Source organism: Chionomys nivalis, chromosome 10 (genome assembly GCF_950005125.1).
Source record: "Chionomys nivalis chromosome 10, mChiNiv1.1, whole genome shotgun sequence".
Lineage (NCBI taxonomy): Eukaryota > Metazoa > Chordata > Mammalia > Rodentia > Cricetidae > Chionomys > Chionomys nivalis.
The window spans coordinates 42,585,131-42,591,974 of NC_080095.1; the positions used below are offsets into that span (position 1 = coordinate 42,585,131).

Genomic DNA, 6,844 nt, shown 5'->3' on the forward strand with positions numbered 1-6,844 from the left:
ATGGAGGGGTCACATACGCATGTGTTATATATAAGTCCATGTGTTATATATTTATTCATCAGCATCTATTGTCCATCTTTCAGCCTATCGTCTATCTATTATCTATCTGCCAATCACCTATTACCTATCTATCTCACCTATTACCTACCTATCTATCTGGCTATCATCTATCTACCTATTTATCATAACCAAAGCTGTTTTTAGAAACTCAACAATGTGTTGAGTCTTACAAAGTGTTTAGTCTGTGTCTAAATCTTACATTACAAGAATACCAATTCTAGTAAGTCAGGAGGGCAGGGGTCCAACTATTATTTACAATAGAGCAGGGATGTCAGATAAAGGCAGAAACAGAATTATTTAATAACAGTACTTGTGTATATATCTGTTCATCCATGTGAAAATTAATCTAAATTTCCATTCCACCTTTTATATAAAAATAAATCCCAATTTAACATAATTTGCATGCAAAAGTAAGATTATGAAAATTAGTAGATAATAAAAGACACTTTATAACTTCATAAAATATAAACAATACTAGAAAGACCACAAGCACCAATAATAAATACATCCAACATTATTACAATGCAGGAATTGTTTGAGAGTGACATGACAAAAATAGCAGTCGTAGCAACACATTAACAAGATGAAATGACTGCATGTGTAACTCCTCAACATGTAGGAGAGGCAAACAACCCGAGAGAAAATCAGAAGAAAGAGAAACCAGGTACTGACAGTGAGTTAACAACTGGAGACACTGGTCAGGGTGTGGTCAGGGCATGGGGGATTTTGCCTCATATTCACAAAAACCAGTAACACCACCAAAAGCAAACACAAAAAAATCAATACAGCAAAAGCAAGACAACTATCCACTGGAGGAATATAAGCAGGCATCTTCATATGCCTGTCACGTCAGGGCCTGCAAAGATGCACACGAGATGCTCAGATGCTCCGGAGCACGCGTGGCAGACTCCTGGTCCTATCCTACCATCCAGGAACTTCACCCTCACATTTGTGCTACGGGAAGGCAAGTGCACAAAAACTGCAAACTACTCAAACCTCAGAACTTTCAGAAAACAAAATGCATTTTAACAGTGGACTATGAAGCTGAATGTACCGTGCTAGAATCTAAAAAGACAGAGCCCTAAAAGAAATTACATAACCTGAAAATTAAATACAAATTTTAATTGTATGTTCACTGAAAGTTATGTCATTATCACTAAATAAAACTGCAGCTCTCAATCATTATCTATTGAAGGAGATTCTTAAATTATCAGAGTCCAGTTGCAATACTTAAGAATGCTTTCTAGGCCAGTCAGGTGTGGTGCATGCCTTTAATCCCAGCACTAGGGAGGCAGAAGCAGGTAGATCTCTGTGAGTTCGAGACCAGCCTGATCTACAAGAGCTAGTTCCAGGATAGGCTCCAAAGCTACAGAGAAACCCTGTCTTGAAAAGCCAAAAAAACCAAACAGACAAACATACAAACAAAACCCTTTCTCCACACTTACAGGCAGGCTATTAAATAGCAAAAACACTGATTTTTATTTGTTGGCCACAGACAACATTCAACCCAAAAGATCATCATTCAAATGTACTATAAAAATTAGAAGAATGAAACTTTTCAACCAGGAGAACTGAATTGCAAACAAACACGCACTGAGACAGGTTCCCAGTTTCAGTACAAAGAAAATCAACTGCTAAAACATGTCTACTGTGGTTTAATGGGACAGGTATCGATCTTTCAGGGTTGGCTCCAAGGATTAGGCTGGTGGTTTAAAAGCACGGCCAGAAGAGCCACCCTGTGACACATGGAGGTCACAAAGATTCTACTTTAAAGAAGGCACATGAGATTGGGGTGAACCATGTTCAAATGAATCCTGCTATGAGCGGAGCATGCTTGCCTAAATGTAGTAATGACAAATCCTACAGCTCTGCACTTTGGAATGAACATGGTTTGAACTCATTTCTGCCAAAGGAAGTTGGGAACCAGCAGCTGAGAGCCAGGCAGATTCAACTACTCTAGGCTGAGGCCTCGGTGGGGGATGCTGACAGTGTCAACAGCATATCCATAAAGAAGCACAGTAAAAGAAAGCTGACAGACAACTTCACAGGCTCCTTTAAAGGGGGCTACCTCCCTCCACCAGGCTCCTTTACAGAGGGCTACCTCCCTTCACAAGGCTCCTTTAAAGGGGACTACCTCCCTCCACAGGCTCCTTTAAACAGGCTGTCTTCAAAAAGAGAAGACGCTCAGTCTCAGAGGAACCACAGTGACCTTCGTGGACAATGAAGGGGACCCAGCAAGAGAAATCCTTCACATAAGTTTACCAACTTCAAAGAAAACTAAGGAAGAAAGCACCTGATATGAGCCATGAGGTCAAACTGCTACAGGAGCCTGGGTACATCAGCAGCCAAAAGCCCACCCTAACACAAAGGTTCCTCGGACCCTTTAAAGTGAACAGATGTTAGTAATTTAAAAGAATTATCAGTCACATATTTCATTTGGCATCAAAGGTAATTTTTTCTTGGGTTTAAATGACTGTATAATGGTGCTCAGAATTGAGATGATCATGGACCATGTTTTATACATGTGACAGTGGGTACAAAAATCCCAAGACAGATGAGAGTTACACAAACATCAATGGCAGCCCAGGCTGACTCACTTCTAATTCATCTTGTTGCCTTCTAAAAGCAATGCTTCAAAAAGTGCAACTCCATGGCCCATAGAGGAGATTTTCACTGTTAAGTAGAGGTGACATCTTTGCTTATAAAAGAAGCAATTATTCAGGTTAACAGAAGGAATGAACAGTTATGGAATACACTAGAGGATATTTGAGCAAACCAATAGTTCTTATTCTCAAGGGTACACACTAAGTAGCAGCCAAACAGTCACTAAATTTATTAATACGATCTGGTACAGGAATTCTCCATTCTTTCTTTCAGAACACACAAATAAATCAGAAGGCAATGTTTGCTTTCCATTCTACAGTAACAACTGTGCATATTTGGCCTGAATTCTAAATTACCAGGTTCTTTAAAATTGAAATCCAGCCAATATACAAATCTCACTAAAATAAGCATGAGGAAAGGCTCAAATCATAACTGTCCTGTTTACTCAAGTGGGGGCAGGGACATCTCTCAGCAAGGCTGGGATACAGCACTGTGTATGTTCCTTGGTCAGCAAAACACAGCAGCTGCTAAATGCTCAGGGCATGAACAGTCAGTGTGCTGGATGAGGGGGTCAGCATCTCAAGTCTAAATCCTGGGGATTTCCTAGCCAATCACATAGTGTCTTTCTAGCCTGACTATGGCTGGACTAGGTATGACCAGTAGTTTCATGTATTAACTTGGCCAGCATATAGTACTCACTTAACTTGGTCAAATACTAATCAAAGATTTGTGGCCAAACTTATAAATAGAGAGTGTCCTCGGAATATGTGACATCCTTGGGCTTCCCAGTAGAGCAAACAAAAGAGAATAAACCTCTCTAATCCAAATGTTGAGATGAAGGTGTTGTTTTAGATGTGGCTATCACTGACAATACTAAAGATTACCACTTGTTATGTAGCTGGCCCTCCTCCAGTCCAATCTGCTGAAGGGCCAACAAAGGCCCAAAGGGCAAGGAAGTCCTGCCTTGCATTTGCACCACAGCCTGCCTGAGTGGCCAGTCTGTCCTACAACCCTAACCCCCCCCCCCCCCGGGGCAAAAAAAAAAACAAAACCTATGCCAATTGTCTTACGATCAATATCATGATCTTGATCTCTCTATTCAAATCAATCCACATATTTCTATACAAATATGCCCTCTCATAAATACAACTACTAGTTCTGTTTTCCTAACCCACCTTGACAGGTAACACTAAGTAGAAACAAAAACTCTGGCTGGAGAGATCGCTCAGAGGTTAAGAGCATTGGAGGTCCTGAGTTTGGTTCCACATGGTGGTTTACAACCATCTCTAATGAGATCTGGTTCCCTCTTCTGGCCTGCAGGCATACATGCAGGCAGAACACTGTATAAATAATAAATAAACCTTTAAACACACACACACCACAACTCTGCTTCTTTTGCTCACACTCCAACTAATTCCAGCACCCTATGTGTGAAGGCTTCCCCCACCAAGCAATTCCTCAATTCTTGACGTCCACTGAATACCCATCCCACAACGAATTCAATGCTCATACTGTGCATTTGGCATCAGCTTAGATGTCCTAAGTTAATCCCATGTTCCCATAACTGCTCCCATTTCATATGCCAACATGAGACTAGTTCTCTATACTTTTGACAGGTGTGTTAACTGGGACTCTACAATCCCCTCCCAGGGTTTAGTAATTTCTCAGAATGGCTCACAGAATACAAGAAAGCAATTATTCACAATTATCAGCTTGTTACAAAGGGGACAACTGAGAAAAAGCCAAAGGGAAAAGATGACAGGGTGCTGGACAGAGGAAGGAAGCACTCCCTCTAAACCTACCTTCATTTGTTCACCAGCCTGGAAACCACCTTCCAGAGACTTTTACAGAGACTTTTACAGCCATGAATGATTGGCAATCCAACTAAAAGCTGCACGGTTAATTCCTCCAGTAACCAGACTCATTTTGAAGCACATAAAGTTTTGCAGATACCAGTCATTTAATAAACATATACCAAGATGGTTAATACTCTTGAACTGAACTGTCTTGGGAACTCTTGTGTTAGAAAACTCTAAGACAGTATCTGGGTACTGACTTAAGACAAATAACCCCTTATGGGAGGATGAACCTTCAAACCAATTTCCCTGGTAGAACTTAAGAGGAACCAGGCCGGGCGGTGGTGGCGCACGCCTTTAATCCCAGCACTCGGGAGGCAGAGGCAGGTGAATCTCTGTGAGTTCGAGACCAGCCTGGTCTACAAGAGCTAGTTCCAGGATAGGCTCCAAAACCACAGAGAAACCCTGTCTCGAAAAACCAAAAAAAAAAAAAAAAAAGAGGAACCAGACAGAACACACTGGCTGACAGTGACATCTATGGTAGCCCCTGTCCTGGAGACTCTTGTGGTATTAACCCTTGGTGGGGATGACAGGAAACCTTGGGATTAGAGAAACTGAACAACATTCATATGACATGGAAGTGAATTTAGCTTTAGGGGACAGAAGCATTTAAAAGGCAGGTAACCCCTTTGGTAACACTATGGAAAATCCAGTGCAGCCCAGCTGGCCTGCCTAATCTCCGTGCTTCTGTAATCAAGAGCCAATAAGTGCTCCCCTGAGAAGAGTCTTGACAAGAAATTAAACTTTTAGGTCCACCTATAACTACAAGTAAATCAATGTACATTACATACACACCATCCCACAGAAAACAGAAATGGGGAAAGGAGTAATTTAGGAATGCATAAGGAGAGCTAATGCAAGAAAATAAAGTGGGAAGGAAGTTGAAGAAGTAGTTCTTGGTGAATGTAGCCCAGGCTAACATGGAACTCACTGTATACACCAGCGGCTGACCTCAAACTCCTGAGATTCATTCACTTGTAATGCAATTAAGGATGTGCACTACCACCCCAAGCTTGTTCCTGTCTTCCTAATAATCAGAATATTACAATAATCAGAAATGCCTCCAACAGTCCTTCACCAAGAAGAGAGCCAAGTGCTCAAGTGAAAGGACCCTAAATTGACACTAGAAATGCTGGGGTCTCCAGCTAAACCAGGAACGAAACTACACTGGAGCCCCAAATGTTTATTGGCACTAAGGGTGATCTGTCTCCACTTCAGCACCACTCAAATAAGATGTGCCCTAGGACACTGTCTCCTCAGCACAGCCTTGCTTTCGAAAGCCTCGTTTTTATTCTGAACAATATATACTAGGTTGTATCTTACCAGGGAATAAAGTCTGGTGTCTCCCTACCTTTACAACTCCCTTGTTCCTGTTACTTAGGTAACTACCACAGAAAACAAAAAGGAATATTTGGCATATGCAATTTCAAGCTACTTTCTTTTTGGTATATAAAAATATAAAAGATGCATTTCATCAAACTACCGATCCTGTAATTAAATGATACTCACGGCCCTTACCAAACAGTTCATTAATGCTCATAAATGCAGAACACGAATCCTGCATAACAGACGTATCTCACAGCATTCCACTGCCTGACACTATGCTGCAACACAGGAAAATATCTAAGGGAGAAATAAGAGAACTAAGGTACCACACTTTCATCTAAACATAGTAAACAATAAGACAAATGGTTTTCTACTTAGCAAAATATCATAGGCAAAGACAGTTAAAGTATTCAACTTGGGGCTTGCGAGATGCCTCAGTGGTGAAGAACATTGGCTGCTCTTACAGAGAACCCAAGTTCAGTTCCTAGCAATTACACAGCGGCTCACAACCACCTGTAACTCCATTTTCAGAGCACTTGATATCCTTTTGTGGCCTTGGCTTTTGCAAGTCACAGAAACACATATGACACACATACATCCATGTGGCACACACAAACACATAAAGTAAACGTAAATAATTTTTATAAAGTAAAAGTATGTGATTTTTTAAAAAAAATTAAGTTTGTCAGCAATAATGATACAGACCTATAATCCTAGCACTTGAGAAGTAGAGGCAAGAGGATTAGGTGTTTAAGGTCACCTTAGACTACATAACAAGTTTGAGGCCTGAGCTACAGAATATTTTTGTCTCAAAAAAATAGTAAGCAAAATGAAATACATTTTTTTGGTAAATGTATCAATTACATAATTATGACAGGGAAATTTAAAATATGTATCAGTATCTTTTCATCCTTGTAAATCTTAAGTTGATCTAAAATCTTACAAATTCAGGGCGCAAGGAGCCCTGAACCAGGACATCTACTTGAGGCTGTTAGTCA

The 6,844-nt window shown here is 40.6% G+C and overlaps 1 protein-coding gene across 6 annotated transcripts in view; it reads right to left on the minus strand.

Moving 5' to 3' along the window:
• Nucleotides 1-6,844, minus strand: part of Sipa1l1 (signal induced proliferation associated 1 like 1) — a 287,298-nt gene that overhangs the window by 154,718 nt on the left and 125,736 nt on the right. The gene's annotated exons all lie outside the window — the stretch shown is intronic.